The 18,689-nt window shown below is 43.4% G+C and overlaps 1 protein-coding gene across 1 annotated transcript in view; it reads right to left on the reverse strand.

The window, feature by feature from the left end:
- Ptprm (protein tyrosine phosphatase receptor type M) overlaps positions 1 to 18,689 on the reverse strand; it is a 670,047-nt gene that overhangs the window by 224,348 nt on the left and 427,010 nt on the right. The gene's annotated exons all lie outside the window — the stretch shown is intronic.

An 18,689-nucleotide genomic window follows, 5' to 3' on the forward strand; every position in this document is an offset into this window, starting at 1 on the left:
TTCAAGCATAATTGTCCCTTGTTTATATTAAAGCCTCAGACACTGGGCAATGGGCATAAAGGGAAATACAAAGAAGGAAAAGGAAGTAGAGAGCACAGTAGGTCCTATTTTCTGCCCTTTGGTCCACAGATGCTCAGGACCAGGCAAGGTGTTAGTTAAGAAGGGATACATGCTCCACTTGAGGTGACCTTCCACAGGTCTTGAGACACTGTGCAAGAGATGATAGTGTCTGACCATGCACTCCGAGGGACAGCCAGAGAAGGAGAGGTGTGGGTCCTTATCAGGAAAATCGTTACCAAACTTTAGTCAATGATACCCTGAGCTGACCAGAAAGAAAGTGTGGAGACAAATGGTGGGTCCAGCAGAGTTGCGTCACCCACAGCAGCAGAGTGTGTGTCTGTCAGTGACCCTCAAGCTAACCGGGTCTACACAGAGGGACGAGAAATGAGCTGCTGTCAAGAATAAAGTGTTACGAACGCAATACTTGTAACGATTAAGCCGACACAGGCCATTTTTCATGCTTCTGTAGGAAATTTGTTCTAGAAATCTAAACTTTAAGCCAGCAATCATTTGCATTGGAATTACAATGGCCTGGGGTCCTCTCAAGGGAAAAATGTGGGGAGACATCTGATAAGATAATGGTGGTTATGATTTGAACTATTAATGATAATTTCATTTAAGAAAATGGTCACTGCCTCTCACCCTGCCATGACAGCATTTTATTTCCAGGGTTCCTCATCACGTAGAAGAAGCAGGGGAAACATGACCATTATCTTTATTAAGTTCCAAACTAGCTTAAAGGCATGGGTGGCTGACTCCGGCATGTCTTAAACTATGCAGCCTTTGTGGATGTGCACACAGCAATATCTAAGGAAATTACACAGTATATAAGGGGAGCCCACCAAACGTCAAAAGATAACTTTTAGGACAGAAGAATCAGTAAATGCTTGGTCTTAAGATCCTAAGTTTAGATTCTTAGCACCCACGTAAAAAGCCAGGCACAGCAGTAAGCCCAAAACCCTAATATTAGGGGTGAGGAGAAAAGAGACCTGGAGTTTACTGGGCAGCCAGGCTCACCAAATCGGTGAACTGAGTTCAGTGAGAGATTCTATTTCCAAGAATAAGTGGGAGAGCAATTGAGGGAAAGACCCAACATTTACCTCTGGCCTCCACATGCATATGCATACATGTCTACATATGTGTTTGCATGTCCACACACGTTCATATCTATGAATGCATATACATATAACATCATTTCATGTCTCATATTCTTTTCAAAGATATCTATGACCATCTCTCTCTCTCTGTCTCTATCTATCTATCTTGTATCTATCAATCATCTATATAGCTATCATCTATCTATCTGTCTGTCTGTCTATCTACCTACCTATCATCTGTCTATCTGTATGTCTATCTATCCATCCATCCATCATCTATTGATTTATATCTATTTTCTGCTGTGGGAAAATGATCTTTTAGCCTGTCAGTTGTATTATTTTAAATAAACTGCGGATTGTCCAGTAGCCAGGCAGGAAGTAGAGGTGTGGCAATGAGAATTATGGGAAGAGGAAAGTTTCAGTCTTCAGCTGTCACCCAGACAGAGAAGAAGCCAGAAATAGAGCAAGCAAGATGTGACTGCCTAGTTGAAAAAGGTACAAAGCCATGTGGCTAACACAGACAAGAATTATTGGCTAATATAATTTATAGGGGTTAATAAGAAGCCTGAGATACTAGGCCAATCAGTTTATAATTAAGGTAGACCTCTGTGTGTTTATAAATGGCTATGGGACCTGATGGTAGAAACCTCAGTCAACAATTTTATGCATAATATCTTAAGTAAAAAAAGACAAAGCTAAATCACATTTACTCAAAATCTCAGAGAAAAGTTGGCATGCCAATATATGTCTTTCAGTGGTGGCAGAGAAACGCAGCCCATCAACAACCATCACTACCAACCCGAGGAGTCCCCTTCCTCCTTAGAGACCTCACTCAGATAAAGCTGGATTTCTGAGTATTCTGTGGAACAGAATTTCAGGACGAGTCAGAGAGAAGCCAAGTTAGGGAGATTATTACAGAGCGATGAATCATGGGAGATGCTTCCCATGCTGGCACGCAGAGACAAAGAGCAGTACACATCTGGGACATGGGCGTGGCTCTTGCTCTCTCTCGATATCAGCAGCTAGGTGTCTACTCTGGCTGCACACGGGTTTCTCTGCATTTAATGTCACTTTGTATTCAAGGATGTGTTTTGTAGAATGTGTTGAACATTAAGGAAAGTTTAAAAGTTAAGGTTTAAAAACTAAGTAAAAACATAGATGAGCCTCTTTTTTTAACACCTTAAAGAATTCCCCTTGGTGAATGAAACTGTAAGGTAGCTATATGGGGTGTGTGGTTTAGATTAGGGAGGAGAAAGGGTGCTGCCACAGTTACACTCAAGGCCCCGAGTGAGCGCAGCTGATCATTCTTGTTGGAGGTGGCTTTCGGAAGCAGATACTATTTCTCCCATTAGCTTTGGATCTGTCAACTGTATTGAGGTTTCTGAGTTCAAGTCAGATTCCAGAGCAAGAGGCTTCTTTTCCCTCCCCATATATCAACTGTCTTGTCTTTCTATTCTGCCTCACTTTGAACAAGAGTTCCAGTTTGAATAAGCCATGTCATAACCAGTGAGAAGCGTCAGTATGGGACTGCATCACGAGCAATACCAGAAGGTAGACACAGTATAGTGGATGCCAATGCCATTGCTCCCGTGATGCGTCTCTCAGATAATCATTAGAACTATGAGACGTTCACCAGATGCGAACAGATGAGCTCGGTGCATACCACTTGTTACGTACAATGCTAGTGTCAGGCTTGTTTTCAAATACCATGTCTCAGAGATACTTGTGGATCATTCTAAAAATACAAACGTGCTGAAGAAAACTAGTGGCCATACCTACTTCTACCCAGCAATCCTCGGTCAACTGCTTTGGATTTTTCCAGCGTCATATACAGTCTTTAAAAAAGTTACACGGGGGCTGGAGAGATGGCTCAGAGGTTGGGAGCACTGACTGCTCTTCCAGAGGTCCTGAGTTCAATTCCCAGCAACCACATGGTGGCTCACGGCCATCTGTAATGAGATCTGGTGCCCTCTTCTGGCCAGCAAGCATACAGACAGACAGAACATTGTATACATAATAAATAAATAAATCTTAAAAAAAAAGTTACACGGTGAGATATTCTATATTCCACCTTAACAGAGTCTAGTCCTTGGACTGGGAAGATAACTTGGGAGGTAAAAATGCTAGCAGCCCAAGCATGAGGGAAGAGTGTGAATCCCCAGGATCCGTGGAAATGCCAGTTGCGATTATCCATAATTATAGAAACTTACGAGGAGATAAATGGTGGAAATAGAAAATTTCCCAGAAACTCCTGTGTCAGCTAGCCTGATGTATACAGTGGAGAAACAATAAAGAGACCCTGCCTCAAATAATGTTCTCTGCCATCTATATATGTAACACACACATACACACACACACACACACACACACACACACACACACACACACACACCAGACACCCCCCCCTCCAGCCCCAGACATATACACAAACATTCCCTTATAAAACTGGTTGACAATCAGATATCTTCCTTGGCCAAAAGACAAATGGAAAGGTATCCTTATTTAAGCCCAGGACACCAAGAGGACAAAGCAATACCAATGGCAAGGATAGCAAAGGAAAATACACCATACATTATTCGCTGCTGTGGGTCATTACTCTTTCAAATAAAACAGCTGCACTTGAAAACACAGGAACTTTGTTTTATTATAGTCTTCCCCAGCATCCTCAACAGTAGCAACAAAACAGGCTAGGTTGTACGGATGCTGTTTATTACCCAGAGCCAGGGAAAGGGAAGTTTTGTCTTTGTGGGGCTCATTACAGTCCTGACATATGGTAGGAAAACCGTCTTCACCCAGCCAGGCCAACCACACCCTGAGGAACCCCACCTGAAGCTCGGCTGTTGTACAACATGAAACAAGTGATTTTAATCAATGGAATGGAAAATTCCAAACACTTCTGCCCCCAGGCTTGCTTCTGGTATAATGTAACTGTGGGTATGGGGTCTATAAACCCTATCCTTTCCTGCCTGGCTTCTGGCTCTAGATTTCTTTCTGATATGGGCCTGCTCTTGACCACAGGCAAATAAAGCATTCTTGGTCTGATCTTCACTGAGTGGCTTTCTCCTGTGTCTTGCATGGGTATCACAAAATGTTCTTCTCCTGCCCCGGTACATTTAAAGGCCCCAGCACCAATATAGTGCCATGTAATTAATGCTGCACACACCGTCAAGAGATCTTTCTCTCAGAAGCTGGATTCTGAGCATCTCTAAGGGATACGAGGGTATATGTGTGACTGGCAGTGGTCCAGATTGATTCTCACGAAAGACTCAAGGACAAGAAGGTATTCTACAGTGCAATAGCTGCAAAGGTGAAAAAAGAAGCACTCGCCTGGCCTAGTCTGAACACTTTTCATGCTCTACCGCTTGTGTAGTATGGCATTCACTGTTCTATAGCCTGAATGAGGTAAGAGATGGCACCTTCCCTACGGGGTAAGACATGGATGGCACTCTCCTTGTATAGAACATGATAGTTTAAGAACTTAAGAGATTAGCACAGGGACCTGAACTTGAATGCACGACCATTTATCTCAAGAGCGTGATTCTTAAATCATGTGCTTTAAGATTGAGGTTTCCTGAGCAAACAATCCAATTAAAACCAGAAGATTATGGCATAGTGGTATGGAATGCTAACCCCAGTCCCTGGCTGGTGGAGGCAGGAGGATCATAAACTTGAGACGAGCCAGGCGCACTTAATAAATTTAAGACCAACCTGAGCTACATAAAGAGCTCAGTCTTCAAAACAAAACAAAAAACAAGCAAGTGTTGAAGCTGGCTGTAGTGGCTTATCCACGCGGTTCCAGCACTTGGGAGATGCAGGCAGGAAGACAAAGAGATCGAGGTCATCCTTGGGTACACAATGAGTTTCAGACCAATCTAAGCTTATATGAGACATGTCTCAAAAATCCATAAACAAAAGCAACAAACAAACAAATACCCCAAACGAAAACTAACAAACCTAGAGGTAGGCGTGGATTCGAGGTTAGAGCAATCACGGGGCCTTTAGTTTGATTCACAGGACCACCAAAACCAAACAAACAAATGAATAAATGAATGAATAAACAAACAAACAAACAGACAAAACAAACACACTATTTTTAGGTGCAGAAGCAGATCTGACACTTTGGAAACCTGCCAAGGAAATGGACCATGTATGTTTGAAAGCGGTGCAGATTCAACCCGTGAACTTGAGCTGCCTAAAAGCTGCTATAATGGAGGCCATAGCCCTCTACTTCCTCCTCACATACCCGACACGGAGGAATAGAAAGAACAAGGACCCATGGAGACACACCCCAAAACTGACATGCCTTTGAAATTTGCCGCTTGAGATTTTTCAAATAAAGAACAACATTGCATTTTGACTCTGGAGTACATTTTCTTTGAAATAAACCAGTGTTTTCTATCATATATCCTCAGGGAAACTGAGTCTAAGAAGAGATGCCCTGACTTGTTCTTACAGTTCACCTCATCTGTGATGGGCAAGTGGCTTGCCGACCAGCACAACCCAACAGGGGAGGGCAAGCTCTCTCTTCTCTGTACGTAGAGCATATTCTAGGTAAAGGAAGAAGTTACTATGAGAGCAAGCTCGTAAAGATCCTCCGGCCTCAGCCCCAAAGAACTAAACTGTGATTACAAGGTTTGTGAGAGCAGACCCAGCTGGATGAACAGGCTCTGATGACAATGACATGGTAAATGAGCAAATGGGACACCTCTCAAGGAGGCCAGTGCTTTTACCTTTTCACTCTCTGGGCCTCCCTTCCCTGACTCATGCATTCTAAGTGAAGTTTGACAATAACAATGCCTTTGAAATGGAACCCCACTTATCCCAGATCCATCCTCCATATCTGGCTGTATCTTCTACATTTTCACCATCCAAAGATGACAAAGGGAATTCTGACTTCCTTTCCATCCTGATTAAATGAAATACACTGGACCAAGCCCAAAGCACTCTCATAAATGCTAGTTATTTTGCGGTTACTTAAAATACATGGACAAGAGAGACTATGGTTAGGCCAAGGTCAACTTGAAATTTAATCAAGTTAAATTATAACCCTTGGACTATAAATTCCGAGGAAAACTCATTCTTAGACATAAAAATGTCAGGGCTAATCTGAAGACTTTAGACTTTTGATTGTAGCAACATTTTATTTCTAAGTAATAAAAGTATGAACGTAAAATTAACACAACAGTGTCTATTGATAGGCAGGGATGAGGAGACACATCAGGCATGGAGGACAGAAGACTGTCACTCAGCCTTAATAACATCCAGAGAATGTCCCTCTCTTGCCCATTTTATCTTGCTATGAGGGAAGCATTAATTCCATCACCAGGAAGACATATATTTCCTGATAGACAGCATAAGAATCATCCATCAAGATAAAATGTTGCATGGAAAAAAAAATCTCCACAGTACAAGTTTCCTTTTGGTCCCATTTTGCTTATTTAACTGAGGTGGCTCACTGTGAACTCAAAGATTTCCTTTCCACAGTCTGTGTGGAAAAGCACCATGCACCAGATTAATATTAACAAGAAGAGGAATGCCTCCTGAGACACAGAATTTCAATCTCTGCCTCCCACATCAGAAAACTCTTTACACAAAGCAAGTGGAAAAACAACTGAGCATGCGGTGTGGCCTTTTCTTTGCCACACTGCTGACAGAACAGAAGCGCTTGCAGCTCATGGCTAGGCTTTATCTCAGGGATGTCCTTCAAGGGGGTTACCAGGGCTCTACCTCATCTTCCCCTCTTGCCTTTTGATCACGATGAGTTGAACAGGGCCTCTACATCACATGTTCCTGCCATGATTTACTTTGCTACCCTACCACAGGTCTAATGCAACGGCATCAAGTGTGTATATATTCTGAACCCACGAGCCAGAGCAACCCTTTCTTATTAGTTGATTAGCTTGTGTATGTTGGAACAGCAATGAATGCTGACAAGAAACTGACACATACAAGGAACCATGGGGAAAAGGGAGTGTGACAGTACGGAATGAAGTGGAGGATCCCAAAGGCAAGCGGTGGCTGTCCCGGGAAGGCATCACAGCCCCTGTCAAGACCGATACACAGATAATGAAATAAATGGTTATGGCTCCTGACAAAGAATAAGAGAATTCTAATTTTATCATATAGCAAAACTTAATTGAGAAGCCTCTGCGATCAAGGATGATGATAGAAGTGCTGGAAGATACAAGGAGGCTCTGGATGAAATCTCATCAGCAACCCCAGGTGTACATGCAAACCTCCCACATGACGCTGCAGCATTGCAGCAGCCCCAGGTATACATGCAAACCTCCCACATGACACTGCAGCATTGCAGCAGTCCTAGGTGTACATGCAAACGTCCCACATGACACTGCAGCATTGCAACAATCCCAGGTATACATGCAAACCTCCCACATGATGCTGCAGCATTGCAGCAGCCCCAGGTATACATGCAAACCTCCCACATGACGCTACAGCATTGCAGCAACCCCAGGTGTACATGCAAAGCTCCCTCATGACACTACAGCATTGCAGCAACACCAGGTGTATATGCAAAGCTCCCTCATGACACTACAGCATTGCAGCAACACCAGGTGTACATGCAAAGGTCCCACATGTTGCTGCAACATCTTGGTTCTGTGAGAAAGAACTGGTTGTTTGATAAAGACCGCGGATACATATTTGGCTCCTGGGCCATATAAGTGATAAAAGCAACCCTGTGTCTACAGCAACCTCATCACCGAACCCTACAGCAGTTAAGACTATTTCATGAGCCACTGCTTTCTGCTGCCCTTCATGCCTACCTGCAATCCTCCCACCCCAGGAACTGCCATCGCCTGTTCCCTCTGCATCATTTAACTCTATCTGGAGAATGGCAGATGGACTCGTGCTATGGATTCTCGTATGCTCAACCCAACATAGGTCCCTTCTGCTGATCACCACACGTCTCTTGGGGTAGATTTCCAAGCTGCCAGTCCTGCTCTCAGTTGCCAGGGTATGCGCCAAAGCTCTGAGGTCAGCTGGTCCGTGTTCCTTCCCACCATTCCTGGCACATTATCTCTGGGAACCTTGGACCACTCGTGCTCTGTGCTCTCTCCCGTCTGAGAGCCAGTCTTCACCGCCAGCTTGAGTGGGTTTATACTCAACAGGGAAGGTGGCACTAGGTCTGTCTTAGGGTGCTTCTGTAAAGATCTAAAGGTAGTGCCATGTCATGGGCTGGGTCCCAGGGTAAACGAGGAGAAGTGAGCCGAGTACCAGCATCGCTCACTGTGCTACCTGACTGCAGACGTAATGTGACCAGAACCTCCTTCATCTGCCTCCATGACTCCTCCACGGTGAGGGGCGGGACCCTCAAACTGTCAATCAAAATGGACTCTCCCTAAAGCAGGCATTCTGTCACAGCAGTGAGAGAAGTTACTAGAAGTTACAAAAATTCTCTCTCCTTCCCACACTACTTTTCTATGTCCTGATGCATCTAATTTGCCCCAGAAGTCATTGTGTTTGGAAGTTTTTTAGGCCACAGGCCTTGCCATATGAGATGCATGAATAAAGCAAATGGCTGATAAAAATTTGCTCAAGGAAATCATTCTCCACAGCACCTCAGAGTCGGGTAGGTAATTAAATCATAAATCAAATCTTCATATAAACAGTCTAGCCATATTTATTTAATTAATTCTAAGTTCTTACAGGAAATTTCTAGCATTTTTAATTTTTTCTTTTCTTCCAAAAGCAGTTCTATATTATTAGGGTTTATAGCTCACCAGTAGGAGATGAACTTCATTTAATAGATTAAAAAAAGTAAACCAGGAAGAATGGAATGTAAAGACCTCTGCTTGTGTCTTGGGTAGTGAGGGGCACTGGAAAAGCAGTTTTTATTCATTTCAACTACGTGTGTGTGTTTGTGTGTGTGTGTGTGAGTGTGTTGTGTGTGAGTGTGTATGTGTCTGAGTGTGTATATATATATATATATATATATATATATATGGCTAACAGAGTGAACCTATATATGTGTGTGAGTGTGTATATGTATGTGGCCATGTGTATGCGTGTATGAGTACCTGTATGTATATGTATGTGGCTGTGTGTATGTGTGTGTGTGTGTGTATTCAGGCATCTGTACTGGCCTGCCCTTGGGGTTCTGGCAGGCTACATCCTTATCTGTAGCCAGTAAGAGCACCTCCTGTGCACATTCACTACATTCCCTTTTAAAAGGGCCCTGCTCACCTCTCATCTCTTTTTCTGTCCGTCTGTTCCTTTCTCTCTGTCTGTTCCTCTCTGTTCCTCCCTCCCTTCCTCCCTCCCTCTCCCCCCTCTCTCCTCTTCTGCTGTTCCTGTCCCCAGAGGCTGGTCCCCTTCCTTCTTTTTCCATTCCATTTCCTTTAATAAAAGCCCCTCCATGTGAATTCTGTTGCATGGTGTCATTTGTGTGCTGCTTTTTCTAAATTACCACAGCTGTGAATGTATGTGTGTGTGCATGGATATGTGTCTGTGTGCGTATATGTGTATGTGCGCGCGCATGTATATATGTGTACGTTATGCACATGCATGTGCATGCACATATGTGCATGCGTGTGAGCATGAACGTGTGTGCACATGTACATATGTGTATGTGTGTACATGTATGCACATATACATATGTGTATGTGTGAGTATATGTACATTGTGCCCATGTACATATGTGTATGTGTGTGAGTATGTGTACATGTGCACGCATGTACATATGTGTGTGTGCCAGTGTATTGGCTGATGACATGTTCTTAGGGTTGAGGATAGAGACTTAAGATGCCCTCCTTAGAGCAATGCCACAACTGTTTATGGCACATAGTCCAAATCTAGAACCAGAGTCCCCTTTCTGGATGGTCCTGGTATCTGTGTCATTCGCTCAATATGTTCCATCAAGGAACACTGTTAATGTCACCAGCACAGTTCCCAGTGCTGGGGTCAGGACACTAACAGGTTTGTTTTCTCTGGTGTTATGTCCACACGAAGGCTTATTTGACCTGCTATGTACACTTGTACAAGAAGGAGAGTCAATGGCTAGTGTTCTCACGAAAGCTTCCCAGTAGGTTCTCAGCACTGACCAGGACATCCAGGGGCACGATGTCAGCATGTCAGAGTAAAATGGACAACAAAGAGCTGAAGTTTCAGAGGGCAACCATCCTCTATGTTTTGTTGGCTTCTGGAAGGACCAGGACTGATGGACAAAACGGTTGTTCACAGATATGAAAATTCGAGTGGCAGGCTTCCTGACCACTCACTACTAAGCCATTAACCTCACAGGAGGGGCACTGAAACACGTCTCCTTGACCTGCCAATTAACTACAGTCTTCACCTTGCTTTCTGACCTACAGGATGCTCATGTTCCATACGTGTGCAAGTGTATTATTTTGTTGCGACTGATAGAACTAACCCTGATTTCGTGATTGGGATGCCTGGGAAACCACACAAAATAAGACTACGTTGTGTGGAACCATCCTTGGCACCTTGAAGGGGCTCAATATCAGTCATAAAATGATTGAATGAAGCCTTGGGCTTAGGAATAAATCTATAGAAAAACACAATGAGACTTCTAGTGAGCCTGACGGCTGTTACAAATGGAAAATATGAATCATTAGTGAGATGTGCAAGTATCAGCATTTAGCCAGATCAACAGATATGGAAGAAGAAAAGCTTTTATTTTCTTCCTGGTTCTTTGGGTTATTCTGACCTTACTATTGCTTTAAACTGTCGCAACGTGAACGACGCAGGCAGACTCCCTGCAGCTACGAGAGAAATGGTGGCCATACGCTGTGGTGATGTGTGTCCTTCCTACAACAATTCTGGTAACATGCTCTGCCTCTGAGAGCTGCTTTGTTGAGTGTCTTGTTCACCACAGATTTTACAGAGGATTTTTGCTACGGCATGTCACTGATGTCATGGTTGGTAAACACCACGTTTCAGTTAACGGCAAAAGATTATAGGAAAGATGGAGAAAGGGGCAGCCTAACTCAGTTTCCCTTTGAGTCTGGAGCTAACTCAATGCTACTGACTTGCTTACAAGACTGGTGCCCAGTCGTATGTCACAGGGCAAAGAGTTTGGATTTCCTCAGGGACTCCAGATAGCCCTTTGTTGGGCATCTAACTGGAACAACCCTAGTCAATCCCTAAACATGAGGGCTGTAGAGGAGGAGTCATGCTAAGAAAGATGCTGTCTGTCCCTCAGTTACTTTCTTGTGGAAGGGACACATCAGAAGTTTGGGAGAAGGAAGAGTCTTAATAAGCAGAACTTGAAGTGGTAAGAGAAATATTCCTAAAAGAGAGCTGAGAGAAAGAGAAATGTCAAATAAGCCTAGAGCTCTTGGGTTCCAGAATAGAAAGTAAAAAAATAAGCTCAGGCTTCCAATGCAGAAGGAAGTAGAATTAGTCTCTAGTGCTTTACCTTAATAACCAATGTTTTTCTCGAGTATCAGTTGCTTGATAGTTTTCAAAATACAACAACCTAGACAGTTATGATTTCTCATCATGAGCTAAGTTCAAAACGTTTCTTAAATAAATGTTAAGGATGCTGAAGTGGGAATTAGATGAGGAGTTTCCTACTTGGCTTTAGCAATGCCTAAACACAAACAATAGCCTACGGTAGCTGGGCCCTTCTGAGTCCTGACATCATGATTTGATTAGCAGTCTTGACCGTGACTTGTATGGTTGCAGGGCGAAGCAGTCTAGAGTTCACTAAGCACTCCCCTACACCTGGAATAATTTACTGGACTTTTCCAAATCAACATCTAGAGATACCCACTTGAATTTAGAGCTAGAGGGTGTGAACACGTTACTTTCCTATGATAGAGCTAAGGAGCAGGGTGGGCTCCACGACCCTACACCATCCAAGGTTTCCTAACTTTCCTACCCTACTTAGTGCACTTTGCTTGCAGATGTGCCACTCTTCTATAGAAGTGCTTGGCTCTGCCGCAAGGATGTAAAGAATACAATCAGCCCAGCAACAATGGTACATACACAAAGGACTCTTTGATCGGCATCACCCTAAACAGCTTTGGGGTGGCTCTGCTTTATAAAACTGGCAGATGAGATTGCGTATTGCTAACACATGTGCAAACTCAATCCTAAAAGATGAAAAAAACAAGCCTTTCTAGCTCTCAAATCTCAGTGCCTTTTTAGATTTATTTGGAAAAATGGGGATACTTTTTTCCCCCAGTATTTTCCTTGCACTCCTATTAATTGATGTCACTGCTATTCCAAGTCCAGCAAATTTCATTTCTATTTAACATTAGGGTAGAAAGGAACATACCAACAGACCAAACACACAATGGAAGCATGCAGTGGGGTCGGACTTAATGCAGTGGGGTTGACTTAATGCAGTGGGGTTGACTTAATGCATGGGTATAAATGTGCACACAGAAGAGGCCAAGCATGTCACTTAAGTTAATGCGAGCAAAGGTCTGCACCAAGGGTCTAGAACATTCTAAACAGGCCTTAAGCAGAGGAGGAGATGTAGAGGGGAAACGAAGCTGAGAAAAATGAGCAGGAAATGGGCAAGATGACTCATCTATACTTGAACGTCTGACCTGTTAGTTGGCCGTCGCCTGCAGCAGGGGCGATGCGAATGTAAGGTGTTGTAAGCTGAGTCACGATTATCGCAGCTAAGGCAAAGGAGGATTCCCAGGTCAGCATGCATGAGGGAGAAAAAAGCCAGACTGAAGCTAGGCTAGCAAGAAGAATTCCCATCAGTACAGCAAACCATCTCAACTTTGTTCCGAAAACAGCAGAAAAGGAAAGAAAGAAAGAAAAAATAAAACCACACACACACACCACGCACACACACCACGCACACACGCACACATACAACACATTTTTCATCTCCTGAATTCTCTTCTCTTAGGCCGTGCAGCAGGCTTAAGTGATGCTGTTGGAAGCTTTGCCTGAGACCCTGGATAGATCAAGGAACAGAAAACGAAGTAAAGCCCCGCACCCTGCTCCGAAATGTGCCTTCTGCCCTGAAATGAAGGTTGACAGTGAACCCAGTCCAAACTGACTGTGGCGAGAGAGTTCCCTGCTAACTCTTAAATCTTATTTGACCCCTTAAAACTATGTGGTGATGTCACAGTGTTCCCCTCTCCCCATAACCACCTTTGCATAGAAAACCATATTCTTTCACTAAACACATTTTTATGTGATTTCTCGGATAACTAAGTTTCATGTAGCTTTCTATAAGGAACCTTTTTTTTTTTTTTTTTAAAATCACCCCAACACAAAAGGAATAAAATAACCTGTCTCAAGGACAAACTAGAAGCTCTCCCTTGCCTTTGCTGTCACCGTCTTAGCTAACACGTGCCCAAAGAAATATTTAAGGGTTTTGAAGTGGGCCACGGTGGCCTCTTGGTGTGCCTACACAGCTTGGCAGTTGTTTTTAAACAGTTAACATTTACGACACACAGATATTGGAAAATATAGAAAATTAAAACGTCAGTTGTAACAGGATACAGCTGGAAAATGATGCAAAGAAAAAATATTGGAAAATTAAGACTAGGCTTGCATGAAAGATTACTAATTTACACGGAGCAGCCTGGGTACTATTAGAAATGTGACAGCAAATAAGGGAAATAGATCATGCACCATCTGCAGACAATTAAAGCCCGAACTGCTGCCGCAGAGTATTTCCAGCCATCCCCTGTACCACTCAAATGGCGCTGCTCCTTACAGCTAGCCGACTATCGTGACTGAGCTGGGAAGGGCCGACAGTTGATCTCACACTGCCACTGAGTACGTTCTAGCTGTACCCTCTGGGATGAACGACACATGACCAGATCATTTTTCCAGGCCTGACCCATTCAGCAACTTCGAATTAGCTGTAGGAAGTTTCACATTCTAAAATGCTGTTTCTGAGGGTTTACAGCAACTCTGGGACCAGTGCTGGGTTCTAGGTTTACTCAGAGGAACATCTGATCTGTTCTATGTTGGTTAAAAGGTAATTTTTAGAGAAAAACAGAATGCTCGTCAAATACCACAAAAGTGACTCCTATGAACCTAACAGCCTCGGAGGTAGCTATGAACAGCAGACTTTCATAATCCAAGAAGGATTCAAACTAAACCTGACATAGAGTCCATTATGGAAAATGTACATTATGAGCATCGGGGGCATCGCTCTGGTCTGTTTTCTGATCTGTTGGCTGTGCTTGTGTTTCCTGTATTAGTTCAATAAATGCCCTTGACCACTGTCAGTAGGCTCACCTCTGGCTTTTACAAGTTTTGTCAGAAAACAGCCAAATTCAATTATTGTCCACCAAGGCTGAGACTACTCATGACAGAAAGGCCACATTCTACAAAGTCTGAAAAATATTTATTCTTGATGACTTAGCTTCTTAATAAGGAATCTTTTAATTTATCGTCAGTGCTGTAGATTAACTCAGAATCTAGCATGTGCAAAGAACAGTATTCTGCTGTTGAGTGATAGTTCCAGCCTAAAATCTGTCTCATCTGGCCTGGGATACTCAAAGTTTTCTGACCTCACTTTAACAGGCCAGTAAGGTTAATTTATAAAACAGATAAATTTGGCAAAATTAAGCCAGAAATTTCAATCCAATCCTCTAAGGAGAAATACTAGTGATTATTGTGGGCTCTTGCTTGAGGGGCAGCTGTACACACGAACAAAGAAACAACGTGGGCATGGGTCTCCCATTGCCACTGGGTTTGCATGCAAAGTGACCCAGAGTTTGCCGAATTGCTCATCCCACACTGCATTTCCTGTGACTCGGGAAGAATGAGGTTGGGGTGCGAGGAATCTGGGACCCACGGGACTATTTATCTTCTTATCTTTTTAGAACCTTCCAGAGGTGAAGACAGACCCGGGTTGATATTATGAAGACAATTTTAGATCAAGAGAAGAAAATACTTCTCCACAAAATGCTGAACGCTGCAAGTGCTAAATCCACAGCCCAAGGCCGAACAATGGTGGATTAGCACATGCAAGTGCCCTGCGCTATCTTTTGTTTGCTCCTGAATTGAATGTGAGTAATTAAAAGGAATCTTAATTAGCTTTACATCTCTGCACACTTCCAATTCTTAGCATGGCGGCCTAGAAAGGACGGCATTTCTTTGAACAAACGAATGAAAAGAAAAACAGCGTTGGAGAAACTTCTCCAACAGTCTAGTGATTTAAAAAAAATAAAAATAAAACACTCGCATTTCTGAATACAGTTGGAAATTGTATCAGAACAATAGAAATCCTTCAGTCTCCTCAAGGTCTCCCTGCAAAGCACGTTATCATTGAATGCAAATCCCGGTCAAACAAAATGCCAAACTTACAAACAGCGAGGCACTCCCCCAGAGAACAGTCACCTTAAAAACTGAATCTCAGAATAATAATTTGTTCTCCTCATGTCTGAGGGTGACAGCCTGACTTCCTAGTTGTGCGGGGAAAGATTTTAGCGTGTGTGTGCGTGCGGACTTGGCTTTGATTCCTAGCTGTCCTGCTGCTAGGGAAGACACTGCAAGAGAGGAGAAAGTTAACATGTATGACCTTCCTCATGCATCAAAGCCCGACTCCTAACAAATTCCCAAACTCTTACCAACTCAAAATCCTCACAAATTGATATATATGTCTTTGTGTCTAGATGTCAAAGCTCACAGGTTACTCTGTAAGTAACACACAGAAGGCATGACAGAATTCATACAATAAGTAGAAGACAGCAAAGCTCCAATGGCGGTATCATCAAGGAGAGACATAATTACATTCCGATAGGGAACGTCTTATCTTATGGAAGATTAATATCTACAGCTTAAGCTGGCCGTTGCATCAATTAGAATGAACGTGCCTCATTTCGCCCAGAAGAACAATTTATTTCTAAGACAGACGTTGAGTTTTAAGTGTACTTTGTCAGAACTGCTCATCCATAGAGCCTTCTAAAGTCACAGGGAAAGGTTTCTAGCCTAAGAGTTATTATTTCTCTAAAGGATCCTAAAGTATTTAAGGAAAGCACATACGCTGTAATTGTTCGGATGCGGACCAATTGAGATTCAAAACAACGGAATGAATAAAAATTTGAATGTGATTTGTAAAAAACATAGCAAACGTTTGGAGCTGGGAAAATAGTTACAAGCTCTCCCATCACCCCATGGTAAAGACTGGTACTGGCAGAGTTAGATGTAAATGAGCAGAGCCTAATACGTGGCAACTTCTTCTAAGTCAATAGAGGAGCATGTGTAATGCACATCTGCCTGCAATCCACCATCACACTGAAGTCATACCAACACAACTCTTCTCTGGATCCACAAATTAAAGGAAGAGGCATAAAAATATGGGCAACCCATCCAAAGAGGGGCGTCGGTGGCAACACACCTTAGCTTTTGTTTTCCCCCGTGTCTGATTTTTATAGGTCTCTATATTCGAGATGATGAATGTCAAAATACATCTTTAGAACATGATTTTAAAAAAAATCGCAACATTAAATTTATAAATAGTATGTAATCTAGTCTTAAGAGACCCCCCCCCCCTTACTCAAAATTACAAACTAGCTCTTTGGGAAAACAAATCCACCTCCGGGCCTCCTCTGTGGCTTCCTGGGAGCATGAAGTCACTCACACTCACAAGGTCACTGAGGAAGGCAGTGTGTACCTGAGGCTCAGCCATGCTACCACACCGTCAGCCATGTGTGGTGAAGCACACTTGAATGGTGAGAACTCCTAAATTTCAAACATCTTCAATCTGTGATACTGACGTTATCAGATCTACCCATTCTTCTGTTCTGACCTAACAGTTTAGATGGAACCCTGGGCTACAAAGGGACGTTTTAGTGTAAAGAAGGGAAACTGTTCTCCTTGTCAAAGAGCTGGCTCATCAGTTTGTGTCATGAAAGGGAGGTGCTGAAGCCAAGTATGCAGGTCCTGAAGTGACATAAAACCATGCCACGTGCCTGAAGGGAGCCTGTTTCCTGAGGTGTGTACTGGACTGTGTTCTTAGGAGACAGAAGTGATAACGTCAGACAAAGAATAGTAAACTGGGTTTCCCCTCCCACCAAAGACATTATTTGGATAGGGTTTGGTGCTGTGTAAATGTTTGCAAATGACTCAGAAAATATGAGGGGGGCATTTAGCCAATCAGGCCATCTGACTGCCTAATCGCCCTTTGGTGAATTGAAAAAATGAATTAGGATATTGATGAGATCTAGCCGACGGGAGAGAATGATCCAGATCACCATCCAATTCAATCTACCATGAAAACGGCAAACTTGCCAGGTTTCCGTCTTTACTGGGATACTGTTTATGTAATAGTTTAATGATGTAAATGAACAGGGTGACAGAAATTTTAAAGCGTTCACATTAGATTGGGCAGTGACTCATTTCTGATAAAGAGAAGGTCGGATGATTCCATTTATCAAAGGACCATCCATCATTTCTCCTCGGGGTGCGACACTAGCAGTGGCAGGGAAAGGGATCTGGGGGCAGGGGCTCTAGAAGCCTGGGGCCAACCCTTGATACAGATCATGAGATGGGTGATCCTGGTTTAGTCGGCTCGCCGCCGAGCCCGCACACATTCTGCATCTTAAATCCTAGAGAAGCGGTTGCCCCTGTCCCCTGCTTGAGACAATGGAGATGAAGAGGGTGAGAAGGCATATTCAAGGGGCTTGTGAAATGTGCGGTTGTGACAGGACACATGAGGCACGACAGACTGCCAACTGAGATGGATGGACTTTTCCAGACCGTAAGGCTAAGTGGCATGTAATAATATAGTTCTCCAGAGGACCCCTCTAGAGCAGGGGCTGCTGTGCGCCTCAGACCTGAGCGTATGGTGGGTGCCTGGCTCAAGGGCTTTGTGATACTGTGATAACTATTAGCTGATAGCATATGGCAGGTAATAGGATATACTGAAAACCATAATTTAATTTACTACTTATCTATTAGTGTCAGTCAGGTAAGACATAAAAAAAAGTCTCTGAAACTCTCTATAAACAGATGGGAATAGACACCACAAGTCCCTGTGACTAAACAAACCACCAAGGAGCTGAGCGTGTCACCTAGAGCTTCCCACATGACATGCAACCAGGAAGCATTTGCTAACTCTACATTGGAAAGGATATGAGTGTTTATAAAATAAGAAGGCATGAGGAGTATCATGGTATTTTCAGTCAACGGACTCATCCACTGTGACCTGATTACATCTCAAGTCACAGACCCAATGGTATCCTCTTCTCTTCGTGTCTAATGAGGTCATCAAAGCCTCTTTATCACCCTCCTGGTTCCTCTGGTGGTCTGGAGAGCGCGCTTCACGGCAAGTGTTAATGCAGAAGGCTTCATACGAGTAGAGCGTTCGTATGCCTCAGAGTGCTTTCCCATGTACATGACGGCTGAACCCTGAGGCTGATAAGCCACTGCTACCCGAGTGCCAGCTCACATGTCTGTGCCTTCTTTGGGAGCATAACTGCGAGGAATGTGCGGTGGTGAGGATCCCTAGCCACGCTCACTGCTCACACTTGAACCAGGCCCAAAAAACAGAAGAGCCACTGTAATGTCCCCTGGATCCTGAGTTCATCAGTGAAAACAGCCCAGGCTGTACAACAACATTCC

Source organism: Arvicola amphibius, chromosome 18 (assembly GCF_903992535.2).
Source record: "Arvicola amphibius chromosome 18, mArvAmp1.2, whole genome shotgun sequence".
NCBI lineage: Eukaryota > Metazoa > Chordata > Mammalia > Rodentia > Cricetidae > Arvicola > Arvicola amphibius.